This window comes from Sprattus sprattus (genome assembly GCF_963457725.1).
Source record: "Sprattus sprattus genome assembly, chromosome: 6".
Classification (NCBI taxonomy): Eukaryota; Metazoa; Chordata; class Actinopteri; order Clupeiformes; family Clupeidae; genus Sprattus; species Sprattus sprattus.
In genome coordinates this window covers 1979195-1988909 of record NC_137925.1, presented here as the reverse complement: position 1 = coordinate 1988909, position 9715 = coordinate 1979195, and positions in this window count along the sequence as shown.

Genomic DNA, 9715 nt, shown 5'->3' with positions numbered 1-9715 from the left:
ATAATCTGACTACACAGTCTTCTTCCCTATGGCCAGGTAGCTCTGCCCATGGTTGGGTATGCTTTAAATTGAATAACATGAATCCATGTGATTGATATTTACCATAGACATACACCTTGTTTGGAACTGGTAAAGTTGTTAGGGTTTTTCAATTTTCAATTTAAGTTTGGTAGCTCACACCCAAACTTGCACATGCTGAACAAATCTGCTGGACATAGTATTTTTGTGACTATGTATCTTTTTCAAGGTAGCATTCATCTTGGTTGAATAAATAACCAAGGAAATCATGCCCTTTAGAAAATGTGTGAGATTTGCATTGCGATACATTCACAAATATTCATATCACTGGTAATGGCAAACTTCCCTGCTGAAGTACAGCACCTACCTTATTATATGAAAATAAGAGTGTTATTACATTGTACTTATATAAGTAATGAAATGATACTTACTTTATTACATTCCCACCTTATCACAATGTAATTATTGTAAATAATTAAGTAATGAATAATATTAGTGCAATTTGTGCCATGTTACTAACCCTAAAAGTTATCCTAAACTTACCCACAGATATATCTCATAATGATCCGTAATTACAAAGTACATAATAGTACATAATTAGGAACATGACGCAATTCTAACACAATAAACTCCTGATACAATTCAGCGAATAGCTCCTCACCATTGTGCACCAATAATGTGTCTGATTCTACACAATGACATTGAAGTGATTGAACAATCTGAGAGTGCATGGTTCTGTTGTATTATAGTGATATTACTGTTTAACTTCATTGAATTAGTGTATGTATTTGTACAAGTGTGAGGGTGTGTGCTACTCTACTGTAGAACTGTTCAGATGGGGTGAAGCTTGCCTAGGGCACCCAAAGAGCTAGGTCCCGCCCTTGCGAGTGTGAGAAAGACAAAGAGATGTTTGGGACCGCAGCTGGTGTATTGGCCATTTGTCGAAGTATTGCCAGCAATCAGCAAGTTGGCATCACTGTCAAGGAAATAATTGCGAAGGGAAAATGTATCATATTTAATCATTACATCATATGATATTTCACATATCTGCTGTTTATAGAAAGTCTTTCTCTGGAGGTCTGTGCTGCACTGCAGCATTTTACAGAACTCGACATGTATTCATGAGATGGAGCTGAACCTTGAATTCTGGGTATTATATGGTATATTCTCCCGAGTGTGTGAGATTGATCCACTGCCCTGACCCTCTTCTGTGTACAGTGTGGTGTCCCTGAGTGTGAAAGTGAGTCAGAGGAGTGAATGCTGGTGTGAAGAGGCTCTCGTGGGGGCTCGTCCGGGACGCCGGAACAGGCCGAGGTGAACCAACGTGAATCAGGTCACAGATTGATGTCAGCGTGGTGGTCTTTTTCCACTGCCCTCAATATGCCTGTGTGTCGCCCTGGGGTTATGAATATTTCTTAGGGTTTAAATTTGTGTGTGTGGGTGTGTGTGGGAGTGTGTGAGAGAGAGAATGAGTGTGCATGTATGAGTGTGTTTGAGTTGGTCTCTGTGTGTGTGTGTGTGTGTGTGTGTGTGTGTGTGTGTGTGTGTGTGTGTGTGTGTGTGTGTGTGTGTGTGTCTGTGTGTGTCTGTGTGTGTGTGTGTGTGTGTGTGTGTGTGTGTGTGTGTGTGTGAGTTTGTGTGTGTGTGTGTGTGTGTGTATTTGTGTGATATACATGTGTGTGTGTGTGTGTGTGTGTGTGTGTGTGTGTGTGTGATATACATGTGTGTGTGTGTGTGTGTGTGTGTGTGTGTGTGTGTGTGTGTGTGTGTGTGTGTGTGTTTGTGTGTGTGTGTTAAGGGGGTCATATCAGCAGCCATGTGGCATTCTCTCGACCCAGATTAAGATGGCGTTCGCAGGCGGAGGCACAGATATTTGAAGTGACTCGAGGGAACCATCTTAATATTTTATGGCCACATATGGTCTTAACACTGGTACTGACAGAGAGGGACATTCTGCCACTCTGCAGGCTGACGGTGACGCGGCTAGACTGTAAAGCGCTCACACAAGAGCAGCGCAAGTTTGTCTCCTGTCGCACAGGCGAACCAGAGATTTGCACTACATTCAGATGGCACACGGCTGCTACTTTGGCAAACACATTGGAAAAAAAGAGAAAAAAAACACACACACACACACAGAAAAAACAGCATGTACTGTGAGGGTGACGCAAACTGGCTGCAAGCAGCCTGGCCAACCACAAACCATAACTCAAGGTGAAGGTGCAAGAGGATAGGTTTTAGTTAAAGTCCATGAACCAGATCCAATAGCTGTGTGTGTGTGTGTGTGTGTGTGTGTGTGTGTGTGTGTAAGAGAGAGAGAGAGAGAGAGAGAGAGAGAGAGAGAGAGACCTATGCGTTAGGCTTGGGCAGTTTATTGTTTCATACCCTCATAACCTCCTGACATTTCACCAGGGTATACGGTATGTGATGCTATTTGTGTAAAAATAAATGTAATGAAAAACTAGGCTGCTGGGAATAGAGGTCATTGTAGCATGTATGACATTGTCTAGCCTACAATGCTGTCTAATATGCAGTCAGCCTACTTAGACAAGTCTTGTTGGGTTCTGGGTTTAAATACTCATGGCCCATATAGTAATGCACAGATCGGAAGCCCTTCTTCCACAGTGTCAGCATACCTTTCTGGAGGACCTCGCCGAAACTGCTGAGACAGAAACCAACACATCAGCTGGTCTCATCCATCAGAGATGATGTGCGGGTGGTGGTGGCAGACTGGCAGTTGAATGAAATCATGTAACTAATAAACTGCTTTTGTAGTTGGAAGAAGGTAAATCAATATAAAGTCAATTGAATATCTTCATTATTCCATATCTAATCAGTTGATTATCTAGGAGACAGATAGAGCAGAAATTACCTGATTTGATCAAAACTGAATTTGCCATCATGTGCTTTAAACTCCAGTACCGCCCGGGAGTAAATAAGTTGATCAGCTCAACTCCTTGTTGAAGAATTCAAAAGATCACACTTTGTTTATTTCATAGGCTGTGAAAAGAGTAGACTCCACTTCGTTGTTGCAGAACACAACGTAATCGCTTCAGGGTCTATGGAAAATGTAGTTTAACAATTGATGGAACTGGAATTATTGTTATTATTATAGGTAAAGATGTACTGCTCTGTATCTACAACTCACTCTGATTGTGTACTAGGTCTGTCTCTCACTGAGATCCAATGCAAATGATATGTGACCCTCCCCTCCCCCTCTTCCTGCTAGAGGCCTTGTGTCCTGGTATCATCCCCCCATAGGTGAACCTCTGACTGTAACCCCCACCCCCCTTCTCTCACCTAAAAGGGTGTGGCCCTCTCCCTTTGTACTGTAACCTGAATTGTATAAATGCCATTGTATACTGCTACCAGGTTAGACCGTTCTTGAACCAACAGCGAGAGGGGTCTCCATGCTGAAATACAAGCCAACTGAAACTGACTCTGCCTCCGGTCCATTCTTCAACTTTAGCGTGCTTTATTAATATTCTATTACAATCTACTAACAGAAGTGCGAATGTAAACATATAAGAACATGGGTGAGATCACCGTAACTATAATAAATAAGTCCTGTTTTTACCTTCAATTCATTTTTCTGTTGGCTAAGTTGGCTCCGCATCAGTTTAATAGGAAGAGCAGTGGCTGTAGTTTTGACGGTATTAAAAAAATCATGCCTTCTGGATTTCTAAATACCCTTCTATACCATCATACCGTGATATTGTGATACTGGTAAAGCTACTATCAACCTCTGTGTGCATGCATGTGTGTGTGTTTTCATGCATGTGTCTTTCTAGGTTTGAGTGTGTGAGAGGTGAGATGGTGTGTATGTGTGTGGGTGTTTCTCCCCTCGTCATGTGTGTGTGTGTGTGTGCGTGTGTCTGCATGAGCTTAAAGTGTGTAATAAGAGAGATCAGAGATATAGACTGGTGGCAGGGGTGTGTGTGTGTGTGTGTGTGTGTGTGTGTGTGTGTGTGTGTGTGTGTGTGCATGGGTTGTGGGATTGTTTGTCTCTGAATACTCGTCTCAGTGACATGCCAAACAAAGCCAAACAGAGGTCCAAACCTGCTGCACGCACACACACACACACACACACACACACACACACACACACACACACATATTAACTTCCTCTCTCTCTCTCTCTCTCTCACACACACACACACACACACATGCACTCTCTCCACATTAACTATGGGATGTTATGACTTCAGACCCAACAAGAGCTCACTCTGTAATAGTTTCTCTCTCCACCCTCTCTCTCTCTCTCTCTCTCTCACACACTCACACACACACACACACACACACACACACACAGTCCACATCATCTGGAGATGTTATCACTTCAAACCCAAGAAGAGCTCACTCCCATTTTATCACCCTGCTCTCCTTTGGTCTGTCCCTGTTAAATGAATGTTGACAGCTGGCTAAAGCATCCTAAAAGAGAGTACATGTTGTGTGTGTGTGTGTGTGTGTGTGTGTGTGTGTGTGTGTGTGTGTGTGTGTGTGTGTGTGTATACTAGAGTAGGCAAGGAGAAGTTCATGTGCAATAAAGAGCATTTTGTGTGTGTGCGTGTGTGTGTGTGTGTGTGTGTGCGTGGGCTTGCAAGCATGTATATGTACATTTGTTTGAACATGCTTTCAGGCATGTATGTGTGTGCTTGAGAGCATGTGTGAGTGTGTGTGTGTGTGTTGGTTGTGTGTGTACATGTCTGTTCCTTGCTGAAGGCCTGTAATGCTTGACTAGGGGCTAGCCCTGTAAAGGCTAGTATATAAAGGTTTGGCCAATGGCCTAGCAGCTTCTGATACAGTGTGCATCACTCACGTAGCTTTAGCTCACTCCCCTCTGTGCATCCCTCACTCACCCCCCTCTGTTCCTATTCGGACTTGATCTTGTAATGCACAAATTTGCCTTTTTGTTCTAACGTCGTGAGATGTACAACAAACAACATCTTTTCAGTAATCCACAGTAATCCTCCGCATCCACGGCTGAAGTGGCCTTGAGCAAGGCACCCAATCCCCTACGGCTCCCCAGGCTGAAGTGCTGCTCCACTGCTCTGTGCGTGTGTGTGTGTGTGTGTGCTCACTACTCCTAGTGAATGTGTGTGCTGTTCGCCACTGATCCTAGTGTGTGTGTGTGTGTGTGTGTGTGTGTGTGTGTGTGTGTGTGTGTGTGTTCACTACCAATGGATGGATTACATGCAGAGTCCTACTTTTCCTCAGGGAATTAGTAAAGTATCTAAAATGAAAATTTGGATTCAACTACTTTTTAAAATTGTGTCTTGTTTCCAGATACATGCTGCTTGGCTATTTATCAAAGAGCCAAGCTTCCACTAAATGACTGGACACACTGGCATTAGAATTTTTTCCCAAAACAACTTTACACTTTAGACACTTAATCTCCATACAGTATGTGCTGACCTGGCAAAACTCCTCAAGCTGTGGTCTTCTGAACACATCTTACTCTGGGCTGGCATTCACAGCAGGGCATTAAAAAAAATGACAATTAACAACAGACAAGGATATTCAGTTTGACTCAGCAGTGAAAGAAAGAGAAGAACTGGAAGAGAGAGTGAGAGAGAGAGAGAGAGATGGGGGGAGGAAGAGAAGGAATAGGATAAAGGAAAGGAATGAATGTGTGGCGTCTGCGGCTGCGCATATACTCCTCCTGGAGCGTCTCTGTCCCGTCAGCTCCGCGCTCCAGCCGCGGTTAAATGATCTGTGTCATTTACTCTCTCCACGGCCAATCCAGAGATCTCCAAAAGGTAATATTTTACCCATCCATCTATTAACCATCGGCCTCACCTCATTAGGCCTCCTCTCATCTCCATTGTCCCGATCGCTGCTGTACTGCTGAAGTGCTGTCCCGTGGCAGTGTGTGTGTGTGTGTGTGTGTGTGTGTGTGTGTGTGTGTGTGTGTGTGTGTGTGTGTGTGTGTGTGTGTGGCCGACCGCCACCACGACTGGCCTATATATCAGAGACCGATGGAGCTCGTCATGGCCTTGATTGCTGTAATAAGGAAAGGGATCGTTATGTGCTCGAGTTTATTTGCCGAATGCTCATGCATGAAGTTATGAAGACGGAGACCCCCCCGCCCCCCGACCACACACACACACACACAGTCACACACAGTGCTCCTCCATTTTATGACGTTAGCAGTTGTGGTCAGCCATTAGGAACACGAGTTCCTGCTCCTTCTCCCAGTATTTAGCAATGGATTGTGCATAGTGCATACTCAAACCCTCGGGTCGGCCCATGTGTTAAATTAGATTAATCGCATGGGGCCACAATTAATCTTTGTTGATAGCTATGTATAAAATCTATAAATTAGGCAGCTTTTTAATTTCAGCTTTATATTGTTTTATGATTAATTCTTATCAGCGTTTGATTAGCGACAGACCCTGAAGCAGAAATGTGTGGCCTCAGCAGTTTCGGAAAATGAGATGACTTTTTTTCCAACCTTCCCCACCCCCCCACCCCCCTTTTGAGTTCCTATTACCCCACATCCCACCCCACCCCACCCCACCCCACCCCACCCCACCCCACCCCACAGCACCCCTTTTCTCCCCACCCAGAGTCCTTGGTGGTGAGGCCTGATTAGAATGGAGTGGTCCGACTAGCGAGGAACTTCACAGCTCAGCTGATGTTACGTTCGCAGGGGTGAGGGAAAGTAGCAGGCTGCCCCGTAAGCTTCCCTTCCAATTAGACACATCAGAGCACAGCCCACACACCACGGCCCAACTCCCTTAGCAACCTGCGCTAGGACTAGACAAAGATGGCTTGCCCTGCCTACACAAGTGTGTGTGTGTGTGTGTGTGTGTGTGTGTGTGTGTGTGAGAGAGAGAGAGAGAGAGAGAGAGAGAGAGAGAGAGAGAGAGAGAGAGAGAGATGATGTCCCACATGTGCGTGTGTGTTTGTGTGTTTGTATGTGTGTGTGTGTGTGTGTGTGTGTGTGTGTGTGTGTGTGAAATAGAGATGGGTGTGTATGTGTATGTGATGAGTATGTGATGATGCAGAGTGTGTGTGTGGGTGTGTGTGTGTGTGTGTAAAACAGAGAGAGAGAGAGAGTGTGTGTGTGTGTGTATGTGATGATGCAGAGGGCCTTTCCTGTGAACACAGTACTGTGCGTGAGAGTGTATTTGTGTTGTAGAGAGACTGTGTGTGTGTGTGTGTGTGTGTGTGTGTCTGTGTGTAAAAGAGAGAGAGAGAGAGAGAGAGAGAGAGAGAGAGAGAGAGAGAGAGAGAGAGAGAGAGAGAGAGAGTGTATGTAATGATGCAGAGGGCCTTTCCTGTCCCATGTCACGCTGCCGCTTAATTCAGTGATGGGAGTCAGGGAAGGAGATGAATCCCTAATCTCCAGTGGTGCCTTTCAATCCAAGACATGTGTTCTGCCTCGTCGTCCGAAGTGGTTTATCCAAGTTTCTCCCTTCAGTATGAAAGGCATGCGTTAAGTTCACTAGTGTGTACAAAGCTCTGTGTGGTTTGCTGTCTGTTGTTGTTGTCCGTTGAAAGCTGAAGTCATATCCACCCTGCTTTGGCTCAACCGGGGCCAGGTCAAGTCAATCCGTTGCTCCTTTCCCAGTTCCTTTGTTACATCCTAGACAACAGTCTCTGCAAAGTAAAATGTGTTAAAGTGTTCATTCTAAGAAAGGACACAATGAGAACTCATCCAAGGCTTCATCATGCCGGCAGTGTAACATGCATACTTCTCTGGAGATCTATCAGACTTGTGTGATTGGATTGCGACATCTGTGGCACTGTCACAGAACAAACAGACTCTGAGAAGGGAATACTTGAAACAGAGTTTATTGCAGACAGAGACAGCCAGGAACACACAGGACAGACAACAGGTTGCAGACACGTAGATGCTGAGGGAGTTTATCCTTGAAAACACAGACCCAACCCAAGGAGTGGCGCAGGCTCGTAGCTCTGCCGAGAACTGAGAAAGCTGGCGATCTGAGCACAGAAAGGAACTTAACAGAGGCAACCACTGAGCGAACTAAACTGAAAATGTAAACGCTGTTGCGGAAAAACAAAACACGAGTCGCACTCGGCAAGGTACAAACTAAACAAAAAACAAAGACTAATACTGAAACTGGAACTAAGGCTATGAACGTAACAGGTGCAAACTATGACAGGAGCGAAAGTAATCCACATGAAGGTCAGGCCGCGGGAATTCCGAGGTGTATCTGTTGAAGTGCGATACCAGAAACATGGTGAAGGGAGTGTGAGGTATAAGTAGGGGCTGTGACAGGTGTGGGTGATGAGTAACCAGGTGAGTTCAAACCTGGTGCAGGTGAGCGAGGATGCAGGTGTGAGTGATCAGAACTCCGGCGATTGTGAGCGTGGTGCTGGTGAGTGAGACGAGAGGAACAGGTGTATGTGCCTGTGTGATTGGGGTGAATGGCAGCTGGGAAAGTTAAAGTGCTAATCTACAATTAAGTAAAAAAATGTATTGATCGATTTTAGTTTAAAATTTCAGTAGAAATAGTAATTTCAGAAACAGAAAAAGGTAAGGGAAGTCTTAACAAAAGTACTAACACAAAATGAGAGAGAGAAAAGTAGCAGAGAGAGAGAGAAAGAGAGAAAGAGGGAGAAAAACTGAGGCATCCCCTTTTATCCTCTCCTTCAAAGGTGTGAATAATCAGGTAATGTTGCCCAGCACCACCCACTGCCCTCGCATTGCCACTGCAAGGCCAGCTGGGGGTGCAGCAGGTGGTGCGTGTGTGCGTGCGTGTGGGTGGTGACAGCGCACAGTGTGATGACTGCTCCATGTTTAGCAGAGCACATGAGCTGGGGAATGGTATACATTTTATGTGACCAAACCATGGCCCGAATGTGTCACAAGTTCCAAGTCTAGAGAAAACTCATTGGCAAGGCTAGAACTAGAAACGTGTTGCTAAACCACTGCTTACAATTCTAAGCCTAAAGACTGTTCGGGTAAGTATGGTAACTATGGCGCCTAGCCACCACTCCCAAGCAACTTTGTTTATTTACCATTTACAGTGCCAGGACTGTTCATGGACGCAGAGTTTTCTTGAGCCATATACACAGGACAGACAGATCGTGGAATTTCAGTGAATTTTACGGTAAATGTAACGGCTTAATAGCAAGGACTGCACCTTTAAATCATAATTCGTTAAATCAAATTTTGGGGGTTTAAATATTGTCTACCAATCTAGATATTTAATGTATCTTCCTTTGTTAGATATGTAGGCCTACATCCAATGTCATGACACCTTTTATCTTGGACAGCTACGGAACCAGACTACTTTCTGTAGAGCTTGACCGTGCAAAGCATGTGCTTTTAGTGTAGCACCAGTGCTACTAGTCAGCGCATCATCCATTCATGGCGGGTCCTCACCTCCGGCAGGCCTGACGCTGATGGCCTGGACTTTCTGGGCCTGTGAGCACATTTCTGAAGCTGTGCGGACGTGAGTGATGTTCTGGAGGTTAGGGGGTATATGCTACTGCTGTATGTGTGAAAGTGTGTGAGAGTGCTTTCTGGGATTGGGGGGATGGGGATGGGGATGGGGGGGGATGAGGGGCGAGCAGCCTGTAAGTGAAGACCTCGGGAGGAGAGGCTGCCTTATAAGGTGGTGAAATCAGTGCTGCTGCACTGCTTTTGGGGATCTGAGTGATGGGGGTGGGGGGGGGGGGGCGTCATCAACCACATGCCTGTACTGGGAAGACTGATGGGTGTGTT